Below are 13641 nucleotides of genomic sequence, written 5' to 3'. Positions count from 1 at the left end.
CGGGGGACGGGGGTAGGTGATCGGGGCTGTGGCTGTTCTCTCAGTTCAGCTCAGCTCTGTGCAGGGTGCTGGCCACACAGATATGAGCCTCAGTTCCTGCCCTCCAGGGGTCCTCAGACCTCGGGATTGGCAAGGAGACAGACTGAGACCATGACAGTCCAAGGTAGGACCTGGGCTGTCAGCACTGGGACTTTAGGAGCCCAGAAGAGGCTCCAAGAGGAGCCTCTGGGGGAGGAAGGAAGGCTTCCCAGAGGAGGGGACATCTGAGTTGGGCCTCAAGGCTCTGTAGTTCTCCAAATGAAGAAGATGAGAGTAGGAGGGCATTTCAGGCATTGAGCACAGAACATGCAATGGTCTAGCAGGGGTGTCAAAACTGCGGCCCGTGGGCCAACTGCGGTCTGCAATCCATTGTTAATTGGCCCACAGCAAATTCCAAAAATATATTTAGTTTACTTAAATAAACCAGGTGAGGCAATACGTACTTCACCTCGAGTGAGTGGCCCGGCTGTTTGTGTATTTTACCGCATATGGCCCTTGGTAAAAAAACGTTGAAAAAAGTTTTGACATCCCTGGTCTAGAGGCAAGAAACTGTTGTTGAGGCAAGAGACTGCTGTCCAGTGTGTGCAGCAGATTCCATGCACTTACTATCAGTAAAGAGTCAGATAGGAGACTGGGCTGGAGAGGCCGTTGAGGACCAGTTCTTGAAGGCCTTGAATCCCACGCTAAGGGGTTCAGGCTGGGTGGAAGCGTGGACGGATACCCCAGTGGGAAGTTCTGTGAAAGGTTAGCCCAGGGAGGAAAACAGTTGGGATTTGGGTTTCAGAAAGTTCCCTCTAGGGACCAACCCCATAGCTACCCCCAAGCTGTGAGCCAGTGCAAGAGGACACTGGGCTGAACATGACCCACACATCAGCTCCTCAAGAGCCCTCAAATCCTACATCACTGTTATTCCCCTTTCACAGATGAGGCCACTGAGGCTCAGAGAAGGGATGTGCCTAGCCCAGGGTCACAGTGGCCGAGGCAGCATTGGAATATAGATCTCTTTCTCCAGAGAGCTTTGGTGGGCCCTGTCTGCTCAAAGAATCTCCTTCTCAACCACTCCTACCCACAGATAACTGAGACTTTACTGGGGCTTGACCCTGACCCTAAAAGCTCCCCATTAGTCCAATCTAGATCCAAAACAAACCAGGCACCTCAGGCTGTGGGCCCAGGGAAGCTGGGCATATGATGCTGAAAGGAACAGCTGCCACCCATCCCTCAGGTCCCAAACTAGCAGTCTTAGTCCACCGCAGGGCCTGGCCCTTGGCTCTGGGGTCCCCAAACCTGCCACTGGCAGCCCTAGTTGGGGAGTGGAGGGAGGGCACTGCCTTTCTCCAGACTGACCCTTCCTATAGCACCACCTGCCAGATTAAAAGTCCCCTGATAGAGGCTTAACTGTCCTTCGAGTCCCCCCCCCACCGCCCTGCAAACCTCCCAGTCTTACCGGCGCCCAAGGGGGGAGGAGGGACTGGACACCCAGAGTGCCATTGGGGTAAGGGGGCACAACGGACTTTAAGGGGTTCTCGGGTCCCCAGCCACCAAGGGGGCGCCCACCCCAGAGCACACACATATAAACAAGTTCCAGAGGATCAGCTATCGACTCCGCCGGGGCGCACGAGCTCACCCACCCACACACAGACTTTCCCAAATACCTGGACAAGCACTCACTCCCTGAGACCTACGCCCCCGGGGAGACAGAGTTCGACCACCCACCCGGTGCGCTCACACCAGCTCGGAACCATGCCCCACTCCAAAAGCCACACGCACACGGCTCTGCTTGCCCAGGACCAGGTCGGCACCGCCGGGTCCCTGGCTGCGCACCTCGACCTCTCCCCGCCTCAGGCCCCTCCGGGCAGCCCACTCCTCACCTCCCCAGGCCGGGTGCTCTCGCCCTCAATGCCACAGCCACCTCTCCCTGGTGCCCGCGCTCCCGTTCCGCCGCTGCCGCAGGGACCCACGTGCCCGAGGGCCCCGCCCGCGGGGCGTAGCTCCCACACCCGCCGGGTCAGGCGGGGGCGGGCGGACTCCGCGGGCCGACTGGGTTCAGACCCTGTCACCGCCCCGCCCCTGTCCGGACAGGCAGGCCGCCATCCGCTCGGGGACGCTGCCGAGCGATGCGGTGGCGGGATCAGCGCCTCTGCCACCAGTGCTGCGCGGGGAGGGACTGGCGGTGACCGTCCTACGCTCAAGTTTTGCAAAGTTTGCCTGGTGCCTGTGTGGCTCCTGTCGCTGCTCACCGCGAAACCTTGCCCTGAACCTGTGCCATCTCTTCCCAGGGACCTGCTCAGAGCACCACGCTGAGACGTCGCCTCCCTCTCTTGAGCCCCGGTGTGTGTGCGGTGGGGGGCTCCCCAGTGCCCTAGGTAGGAAATCCAGGCATTCAGGCTACTACCTCTCTTCAGCTCCAGAGAGGAGGGTTGGGTGGGGATGGGAGAGAGCCTCCCCTATTTTCCCTTTGCTTAATCTCTCTCAGAAACAGTCGCTAGAAATTTCCGGAACACCCTACTCTTTTTGGTCCCTCAACCTGCTTCCCTTGAGCTGCCTTTTCAGACGACTCCAGCCACATGTATCACTCCCTTCTCTGCCCTCAACCTCACTCTGAGGGACTTGGGTGGTCAGGGACCCTATGTTTGTCTCTTTCGTAGACTATGAGTTCCAGGAGAGCAGGGACCAGGTCTGCCTTCTTCCTCCTGTGGTCCCAGGGGTCCCCGGAGTTGTGGAATGCATGAATCAATGAATGAATGCCCCCTGCTCTCTCATTCTGGTCTAGATGTCAGGAGAGTAGGTTGTAGCTCGGCTTCAGCACTGACTCTGGGAGACTTTGACCCAGTTCCAGTCCCTCTCGGGGCCTTCTTTTCTGTGAAATAGAGGCAATCACATTCACCCTTCTGCCAATCAGTGTCTATCTGTCAGGGCTTTGGACAGTCAGTGTCCAGACACGTGCATAGTAGGCCTCTTTCTGTGGCCAAGGAGCTTGCTCAGAGCCCTAGGGCCTTGGGTCCTGCTGGGCTCCACAGCTGACTGGCGCCTGGCTGCTGACCCCAGGAGGGGCCCAGGAAGGATGCTGGCTGCAGCCTTGCCAGGAACAGAAGTAGAGTGGACACACAGCCCTGTGTAGTTGAGCCTCCTCTGCAGTCCTCCAGAGACCTGCGCCTGGAACACAAAGGCCCCTTGTCCAGCCTCCTCCACCTATTGTCCAAGCTGATCTATACAGCTTCTAGAGGACTAGAAATCCCTGCGGCCCCTACTTATTATGGAGCCTAGACCTTGGGGTCCTGGTGTGGGCAAGTCCCCCAGGGCACTGGAAGCCCAACCAACACCCCTCTCTCCTCTCCCTTCCAATCTCTACTGTAACTGCTATTTAGACAGAGAAAAAAAAATTCCTTTGATACCAAGACGAGGAGCCAAGGCTCTGCTTCCACCTGCAGCCGACATGATGGTAGGCAACTCAGGGTCCTGCTCCTGCTCTGGCCCATCTCCCTTACTTTACGGCCAAATAAACTGAGACACACAGAGTCAGAGCTAGCACAACAGGAGGCTTAGTGAGGCCTGAGGAGCAGAGGAAAGGGACTTGGCCTTGAACCCCTCAGCCTTGCGTTCAGGTTCAGACTCTTCTCTGAGCCTCAGTTTCCTTTTCTGCAAAATGGTAATAATAATCCCCTTCTCACTGGCCTGTCTGAGGTTTTGTTCCTCAGGGTTTTGCCCATTGTCCTGAGCTACCTGGGTGTGAGGACTAGTATCCCCTCTAATGAGGGGCGGGAAGTTTAAGAGCCCTGACATCTTACCCTGACACTCTCACCACTGGGCTTGAGAGATCAAGTCCAACAGGCTCCAAATCCCCCAGCTGAGCCCACCCTTACTTGGGGCTGCCCGAGGAGCCCCCACTCGACTTCAACCTGAGCACCTTAGCTTTTATCTCTGTATTTATTTATATTTTCTGGTAAGAGTTTGTGGAAGAAAATATAGGACTTTCCATGGCTATTTGAGACCCATTGACCCAGCCAGGAAACTGAGGCCCAGCAAGTCCCATAGCAAACCTCACACATGGCCCCATCTGGATGGGTGGAATAGCACTAAGGGAGCCTCTCTTTAACCAAGCAGCCAAGAAGGCCAGTGATGAAGGCCCAGGCCCCTAAGCGTTCCCACAAAGAGGCGAATGGAGCCATGGGATGGGGCAATGGAGCCATGGGAGGATCCATTAGCAGGAGCAGGTCAGAATAGAGAAGGGCAGCCCAAGAGTGCTTCTCCCCATGGATTAGGAGGCTTCTTGTCTCACCAAACCTGAGGAGGCATTTGGCTCTCTCAAGCCTTCTCATCTTCCCTCTCTCGCTTTGTGTCATCTTCCTGAGAAAACCTGCTCTGAGAACCTGTGCTGGGGGTGGGCCCCAGCTTGGGCCTCCTCACTAAGCTGGGGCATGACACCTGCAAGCCCTGCTTCACAGGCTAGGGTGGTATCTCTGGCGCCTCTCCAGGCCATTGCCTGCCTCACTCCCTCTGGTAGCCCCAACACCCTCAAGACAAAGCCGGGCTCTGCAGCCTGCCAGACCAGGTCTTCCCACCTCACCTCCTGCCTCTAATCCAGCCATGCTGTAGTGCTGGGCTCTCACTGGCCTCCTGCCTGCTGCTTGCTGCTTTCTCTGCCTGCAATACCCCTTCGTGATTTTCTGCCCTTTGCCCCTTCTCCTAGCTCCCCAACATGGCTACTCTAAGGCCCAGCCCAGGCACCTTATGAGGTACCTCCCTTTGTCACACTTACCACACTGTTGTCACTGTAGATGTCTATCTTCCCATCTAATGGGAAATCTCTTTAGGGGCAGAGCGAGGGTTTATCCTGTTCACAGTTAAATGCCAAGCACCTAGCACTGCCCCTGTCACCTGGTCCGCCTCCACGAATATCTGTTGTGCGAGCGAATGAGTAAGAACTATATTTAGTGATCACTTTCTTTGTGCTAGTCATTGTGTTAAAGTATCTCATTTAATCTTGACCAGAACCCTGTGAGGTAGGTGTTGTCATTACCACTTTACATAGAGGGAAACTGAAGTTCAGAAAGGGGAAGTGAATGTTCCAATTCACACTGAATCTGCGGTAGGGCCCCTGACACTGGCACTGCAACCTGCTGGGAAGGAAGGCCCTGCTGAGTTCCCGGAGTGATGGCTGAGGCATGGCATTGGACCCACACTGCAGCTCCGGTTACACAGGGCTGGGCTGGCTCCAGCAGCCTTGTCTTGCTTGCTCTCTGGACCGCTGGGTAGGCCTGGACCGTCCTACCTCTCTCACCAACCGGGAACTGTGCTCCTCAGGTTTCCCAGTCAGGGGCCAGACCTCTGATGCCAAATACAGCCTGTAAGCTCTGGCTCTCGGCATGCCAGGATGCAGGCACTCAAGGGAGGCAGCCTGCAAGGCAGGAAGCCTAGTCCAGGCTTGGGCAAGCCTCTGTTCTACCTCCCCACAAGCGGGACCAGCTACATAATTTGTGGGACTCAGGGTAGAATGAAAATATGGGCCCCTCGTTCAAAAACCAGCAAGAATTTTAAGGTAGGATAGCAGAGCATGAGGTCTAGTTCGGGGTTCTTTGAAGCCTGTGGCCTTGTGTAACTGTATAGGTCACACACCCATGATGCCATCCCTGTCCTCAGGCCTTCCTAATCTGTCGAATGGGAGAATGACGGCCAGCTGGCCAGGAAGTGGTGGGGATGAGGTTGGAGTTGGAAGCAGGAGGTCCAGTGGACAGCACGAGAGTTGGGTAGGGGTCCCCGTGGATGTCATTTTTTATTTAGGTCTCAGCACTGGGTAGCAGACCAGTTCTTGCCAGGAGTTGGATTCCTCACACAGCCCCGTTTCACAGACCCCAAAACAAAGTCTCAGAGAAGCCAAATGACTTGCTCAGAGACTCCATGGGGAACCAAGATAAGAATCCTGGTCCTTCTCTCTGCAAAACTCTAGCTTTTTGTAACACAGGCTGGGGGTGCGGCTTGGGGGTGGAGAGAGAGAGGGAGAGAGAACAGGAGGGAGGGGTGCATGTGTGTGGAATGCTACTCAGGACAAAGAGGGCCACTGTGCAGACACAAAGACCTGACCACAGAGGCCCCTGCGGAGGCCAGGCCAGACGGGTGACAGAAAAGCCCCACGGTGTGGGGATGTGCCAGGAGCTGCCTTCCAGCCCCTCCCTGGTTGTGATGGGGGTAAAGGGGAGGCATGCAGGAGCTGGTAATTGGGTCAAGGAGGAAAAACAGACGTAGGCCTGGGCCCCTTCCCCTAGCCCCCGGCCTTCAGAGTCAGCGCTGTCCACACCACCTCTCTCCAGCTCCTCCTAGGAGGCTGCCAGCCTAAGGAATCCCCCGGTAGGCTCCCAACTATCCCACTTTCCCCTACATCAATGAGAGTGGGGCTCAGGCAGCTGACCATCTGACAGTCCCATCCTTACAATCCTGCTCAGAAACTTCTGGCTACTCTCCACCACCCCCAGGAGAAGGACACATAAGCCCCTCAGTGTGTCATCCAAGGCCCTTTGTCATCTGCTCCAATGATCTTTACACACTCCTCTGCCCCCACTTCCCATCAGCTTTCCACTCCCCAGTCATATGGGACATCTCACCACCCTCCAAACCACTCAGTCTTTTCACACACACTCTTGTGTTTGCTCAGGCTTTTCCTTCTTCCTGGAGTTCCCTTTCCCCTGCCCAGTGCTGGCTGAAATCCTCCTTCTCCTTCATGAACCAGCTCAAAGGCCGCCTCCACCAGGCAGCTTTCCTCCACCCCCACAGTTGGATTTAACCTTCACTCTGCCACAAGTGTTGGATTTACCCATTCCTCTTGCAGAATCCCATTCTGGTTTGAGCTGTAGTTTGAATCCATGAAGGCTGCTGGAGGAGGGGGCATTTGAGCTGGGCCTTAGAGGGCAGGTGGACTTCACTAGTGGATGACAGTGGTAAGCAAGGAACAAGAGCTCAGACAAGATACCAGCCCTCTCTCAAACATTTTATCTGAATCAATCTATTTGGTCCCTGAGTTCAGCTAGCAGGGAGTCCATAGTTTGGAACAGCAGGAGTTGAGTGTGTAATGTGTGGTGGGGATGGGGTTAGGGTGGTGGATTGCGGGGTGGGAGGAGGGTGGGGGGGGAGTGTCATGTTAAGGGATAGATAAACCGAAACAGACAAGTAATGGTGAGTTTTATATGCCACACTACAGAATTTTTTTGTTTGCTTGTTTAAAATGCACCTGAATTTATTTCTCAGTTCTATAGGTTACTAAGTAATTCATTTCTGCTTTATCTTTATTATTTTCTCCTCTTAATTATCTTGGGGTAGCTTTTCTGTTCTTTTTCTCCAAGCTTATTAAAGTGAATGTCTATTTTGTTTATTGTCAGTGTTTTTAAACAACATAAGCATTTAAGGCTATGATTTCCCTCTGAATTCAGCTTTGGCTACATTACACAGGTTATGATATGTAAAGTTTTCTTTATCATTATTTTATAAATAGTTGGTAGTTGAATTTTGAATTTCTCTTTTTATGGGAATATTTAGGTTTGAGGGTTGTTTCTTTTAATTGTTTAAACTTGTGTTATGAATTCTAGTTTTATTGCAGGTATGTAGAGGACATTGATTTAATTAAAGTCTATAGTTTATGTTTATTTTATTTTTTAGAACTTACTTTATATGTGTTCTATAGGTTTTTAAAAAGATGTGTGTTCTCTTTTTAGGATCTATCTTTTGATATTTTACTAGTCTAGTTGTTATACATATGTTATATATTATATATACACACATACATACATATTTTAAATAATGTATATCCATATTTAAATAATGTATATCCATATATAACTTACTCAACTGATGATGCATCTCTTACTACTTTTTTGTTTCTATCAACCTCTCCTTCTATTTCTATTTCATCTATTTTGATACTGTATTATTTAAAAGTCTTCCTCATGGATTATATATTTTTAATAAATAAAAGTATCCCTCTTTTGACCCATTGAATGTTCTTAGCCACAATTTTTATTATTTCTTATATCACTTACCATCTCTTACTTTGCACTTACTTAACATAGCTCTGTCTGTTTTTAATGTAAATTTTCTTTGTCATTTAACTTTTTACTTAAAAATTTGAATAATTAATATATTTACGTGTTTCAAAACTTAAAAATATAGGAAAAAAGGACATATTGAGAAAAGTCTCTCTCCATCTCACATCATATGTCTACTCAGTTCTCACTCCTCCCTTCACCCCTAAACTGAAAGGTGGTTTTATTATGTATTTCGCTGTGTGTAATACACACTTTTTCGCTCAAATTTGTGAGGGAAAAATAAGGATGCACATTTACTGGAGCATTTACATGGGTAGTACTAATTCCACATCTATATAAATGTTTTCAATTCTTTTATTTATGCTTATGAGTTAAAAATGTAACTCTATAAATCAGTAACGATATCCGTATGCAAAATAATGCCATGGAATATGATAATTGGTTTTGTTGAACTTAATGATGAACTTGCAATGAGGAAGAGTTCTTGGCCTATGATGCATAAATATTGTAAGTTTGTTACCAGTACATAAAATTTCTTGTACCTTGTTCTTGTTCTTGTGTTTTGTATTTATTTGTTACATAAAATTTCTTGTACCATAATATGCTGAAAAATGAATGCTAAAATTCCTTTATAATACAAAAAAACAAGTACCTAAATGTAAACAAATAAAAATTTGAATTAAAAAATTAAAACAAAAGGTTTTTTTTTCCCTGAAAGTTTGGGCCAAAAATGTGGGTGCATACTGTACACGGCAAAATATGGTAGTTCCTTGTGTATTCTTGAGTTTCTTTGTGCAAATACATGCATTTCTACTTATTTTTTTAAAATACAAAGCGTAGCTTACAATACATGTGATCTTGCTTTTTATCACTTAATTGTATCTTGGGGATTTTTCTAAATTAATACATTGGAAGCTTCCTCTTTTTTAAAGCTTCCGTTTTTAGGGACTGGATAGTATCCCATTGTATAGATGAACCATAATGTATTTAACCAGTTCTCTATTGATAGATATTTGGGTTGTTTCCAATTTTGCTAGTACAAACAATATACATACTTTCTGTTCAATTAGGAAATTTCATGGAAATATTATTACTAGATCAAAAGGATTGTACAAATTTGATAACTACTGCCAAATTGCCCACTATTGGGGTTGTGCCAGTTTATGCTCCCATCAGCACTGCATGAGAGAACCTGTTTCCCCACAATCTCACCAACCTGGTGATATTAAACTTTGGAATTTTGCCAATCTGATAGGTGAAAAATCTTGTCTCAGTGTAGTTTGAATTTGTATTTCTCTTATTTTGAGCACATCTTTTAATAACAAAAGAGTTATTTAAGATCCATTGCATTTCCTTTTCTATTATATCCTTTAGCCATTTTTCTGTTAGGTTTGCTGGGCTTATTGATTCTTACTGGCTTTTTAAATTTTGGAAGATTATCCCTCTGTTTGTCACCTAAATTAAAAATGATTTTTCCCAATTTATCCCAATTTTTCCCAGTGTATTTTGACTTTCCACAGGTTTTTCTTTTTTTTTTTTTAATGGAGAAGTTTTTATTTTTTAGTGGTTGAATTTATCAGTCTTTTCTCTTTTGGCTTCTGGATTTTGAGCCATAATTAACTCCTACTCCAAGATTTCTTCCCCGTGTTTTCCTTTAATATTATTAGATCTCATTTTTTACATGTATATCTTTAATACATTTGGACATTCTGTGTTATTTTAAGTATTTATTATAAGTAGTATATAGTCTAGTTGAATTTTGTTTTTCATCGGGAAACTGTGAGAATTGTTGCCTTCAACAGAGGGGGACAGAGTGAAGAAATAAAATGGAATCGCTATAGTCAAGCTGCGAGATTACTAAAATCAAGCAGGTTGAGGTATGATTCTATTCTTGTTTTAACTAGCCTGAGAACTTAAATTTTTGAACTTTCTAGTCTTGTGTCAATGCCTGAATATACATCAAACCTCCAGGTAATTGTCTGATGATCCCCTGAAAAGGTAAGAAAAGAATGTTGACTTGATGCGTCCACACCACCTGACATCCATTATCCAGACCACCGGTTATCTAGAGGATTACCATCTCAGACTAATCCAAAGATTAAGAAAGAAGGACTGGGGCCGGCCTGGTGGCTCAGGCGGTTAGAGCTCTGTGCTCCTAACTCCGAAGGCTGTCGGTTTGATTCCCACATGGGCCAGTGGGCTCTCAACCACAAGGTTGCCAGCTCGAGTCCTGCAAGGACTGACTCTTCTCAAGAATGTATTTTTTACTATAAGAATCCTCTGTTTTTCTTTCTTCTTCAGAACACTTCTGGGTATTGCCCAGTTGCGTTTCCATTTTGCAAATCCTATGACTCTTGAGTAAATGTTTATCATTTATTTCTAGCCAAAGCCTTCAGACTCTTTTTGAGTTCATTTGACAATAACATAGCTTAATTTATTTATATATATTTAATACCTGAGGTAGTCTCGTTTTACTTCTTTATTTTTGTGCTTCCTTATTGCTGTGTTTTTTGTTCTCTATGCATTCTAAATTGTTCTTGTTTTTACCTTCTGTAATGATTAGAGCTCTAGTTTGTAGTTCTATAAGCCTTTAGATTAGGTCAAGCACATATATTTAAATTGATAAGTATCCGATTACCAAAGTCACTAAAAGACATCATTCATTAAATATGTGCTAGACACTGAGCTGGCTGCTATCCATGAGTCTCTACTATTGTCGGCATTTTACAGATGAAGAAACAAAGCTCAGAGTGCTAAGTAGCTTACTCAAGGTCACCCATTAATTTTTAATGATCTCTGGATGATGAGAAATTTAGCAGGCTTCAGCCAGTCAAGGCCACCCCTGGAGCTGGAGTGGAGGAAATCTCAGTTAATTAAACAACATTGCTGAAAGTAGGGGTAAGGGGTGAATTCTTCAAAGTAAAATCCCCACGGGGGTTTAAAATCCCTGCAATGGATTTCACAAGGATCTCACAACCCTGTGATATCAAACTCTTGGATTTTGGCCAATCTGATAGGTGAACAATCATGTCGAGCTGTAGTTTTGGTTTGCATTTCCTTTACGAGTGAGATGAACCATCTTTCCCCATGTTTGAGAGCCACCTGCATTTCCTTTTCCAAGAATTGCCATTCATATCTGTTATCCACTTGGGAGGCACGTAGCAAATAATCACTATACTAAAGCTTGCGGGGGTGCATGTCTGTTTTGAGAATACCAAACCAATGACTTTTAGAGTTTTATTCTGTTTCTTGTAGATCATTTCAGAGATAACAAGCTCTTCATCTGAATCTTTAGACCAATTTTCACAGGTACCCTGTTGATTGTTTTTGTTCACTCTTGATTAGGCAGAAATAAAGCCAAGCCAGGCACCACCTCCTGACCCTCTCAACTTTATGATGCAGTGCTTACTCATAGAAGACTCAATTCCACCATTAGACAGATGGTGTAGACACAGAAAAAGAAAAGCTGATGGGATGGATTAGGGAATTAGCACCATCATTACCAGTAACAGCTGGCACTTAAACAGCACTATATCTCTGTATCTTATCATCTATCTATATCATATACTACACATTACGTGTAGATATATAGTATAGTATAGATATATAAATTTATATATGTATGTGTATGTGTGTATATACGTTAAATATATGCAGTAAATTTACACACACACATATAAGTTTAGTTCTCATAACTACCCTCCAAGATTGGTACTATTACTATTTCTGTTTTACGGATGACAATGGTGAGGCACAGAGAGCTTAGATTACTTGCCCAATCTCACACAGCTAATAATTCGTGGAGCCAGGACTCTATCTAAGCTTCCTGGCCCTATAATCTGTGATCTCATCCACTCTGGCTGGTTTGGAAGCTAATCCTGGGTTGTTGTGGTACGGCCAAAGGTCCTTCCAGTCAGTGCTGCCCCCGGGTTCTTGAGAGGAGTAGGCAGTGAGGATTTGTGTTTTATCTATTTTGGAACCACTGGTTTCATTCATTAATTCATTTAATCCTCTGATTCATTCAACAAATATTTATTAAGTGCCTACTACATGCCAATTCCTGTGCTAGGTGCCAGAGACACCAAGGTATAATACATTAGATATGGTCTTCGTCTTTAAGGAGCTTGCAGTAAAAGGGAGGGGGCACATGGACAGCTAATGACAGTATGACACATGCTGTTCTGTTTCAGAGGGAGGAACAGGTGGTGTGTCATCCAAGAATGTGTTTCTCAATCTGCTCCCATCTACCATCTAGTTAGTGCAATTTTCCCCTTGCACTTTGCCTTGTGACCTTCTCTTATCTTTAGTTTATATTGTATCACTGCCAGGTTTTGAATTTTTGTGTATCTTCCTGATCATTTTCCCAATGGGCTGATCAGTCATATCTGCAATCATTTTTGTTTTTCATCCCAGAAATGTGGCCTTGTTCTGGCTGTAGTATGGAAAATAAATTGAATGGGGGAGATAAGGCAGGCAGCTCAATGAGGAGGCTGATTGATAGTTTTGGTGAAGGAGGAGATCTGAACAAAGGCTGTGGCTGGGGGTCGGGAGGAGGGTATGGCTCCAAGGAATATTAAGGAAATGGAATTAAAAGGACTAATTCATGTAACTATGTTTAATGAGCATCTACTAAGTGGCAGGCAATGTGCCAGGTGCCAGGAATACAGTAGAAAACAAGATATACATAGTCCCTCCCTTCATTGAGTCTAGAAGGGGAAGATGGACAATTGGAGCTTTTACGATAAAAGAGGATAAATGATACAACAGGGAAAGTACAGGTGCTACAAGAAAATGGAAGGTAGGACATAAGGGGGTATGAGCCAGGAGTCTAGGCTGATGCCCAGATTTCTGCCTTGGTGGCAGGAGTAGATAGGGATACCATTATCTGAGTCAGGGAACCCAGGAGGGCAGAACCCTACGGATGTCTCTCCGAGACCCCAAGCTCAGGACAGGCAGGAACAGGGAAGGCAGTGTGCAAGTGACTGCTGAATAAATAAATAAATGAATGTGGGCTTGTGGATACTCTCCAGCCCCCAGCCTGACCCTGAAAGAGGAAGACGGGGAGTGGTCCAAAAAGGAACTTGAAATTTCAGGAAGCCCAGCAGTTACTCAATGCCCACAAACCGCTAACCTCTTCTCAGTTACCGAATGGGCCACATGAGGCAGCTGTTACTCTCCCCAGATGTCCAGCAATCAGAACTGGGCTGCCATGACTCAGTGCACTTAGGGCCTGGGCAGTGGGCAGGCTCAGAATACCCTTGGCTATTCTGAGGCCATCAGCATGGGCCCCACAGGTTGTTGAAGGTGAAACTGGATAAAGAACCAGCTCTTCAAAGTCCCTGGGTACATGTCCCCAGAGTTAGGGGTCCTTCCTCTGGCTCCTGTATCCCCTGATGTGTTCCTCTTCCTTAGCATCGAGCCCCCAGCTCTGGGTCTGTCTGCCTCCATGACAGGTCTGGGACTGGTGGTACCCCCTCTGTGTCCCCAGCACCCAGCCCAGGCAACCCATCCCCCTAACACATAATACAAAATGTTTCTAGAATTGGTTCAGAGAGAGCTGTGCCTTGAGCCC

General features: G+C 46.8%; 1 protein-coding gene across 8 annotated transcripts in view; it reads right to left on the bottom strand.

Annotated features, from left to right (window-relative positions):
• P2RY2 (purinergic receptor P2Y2) overlaps positions 1–13641 on the bottom strand; it is a 36332-nt gene that overhangs the window by 20999 nt on the left and 1692 nt on the right. For 4 of the 8 annotated variants that reach the window (XM_033120561.1, XM_033120559.1, XM_033120560.1 and 1 more), the window contains exon 1: positions 1908–2157. The exons of 2 other annotated variants lie outside the window; for them this stretch is intronic. The gene's annotated coding sequence lies outside the window, so the exon portion shown is untranslated. Of the gene's footprint in view, positions 1–1907; positions 2160–4795; positions 4914–13641 lie in introns of those variants that run through there. 2 more of the 8 variants (XM_033120563.1, XM_033120565.1) reach the window with 2 other exon arrangements.

The sequence above is a fragment of the Rhinolophus ferrumequinum genome, chromosome 11 (assembly GCF_004115265.2).
Source record: "Rhinolophus ferrumequinum isolate MPI-CBG mRhiFer1 chromosome 11, mRhiFer1_v1.p, whole genome shotgun sequence".
Taxonomy (NCBI): domain Eukaryota; kingdom Metazoa; phylum Chordata; class Mammalia; order Chiroptera; family Rhinolophidae; genus Rhinolophus; species Rhinolophus ferrumequinum.
This window is presented reverse-complemented; position numbering and strand designations above follow the sequence as displayed.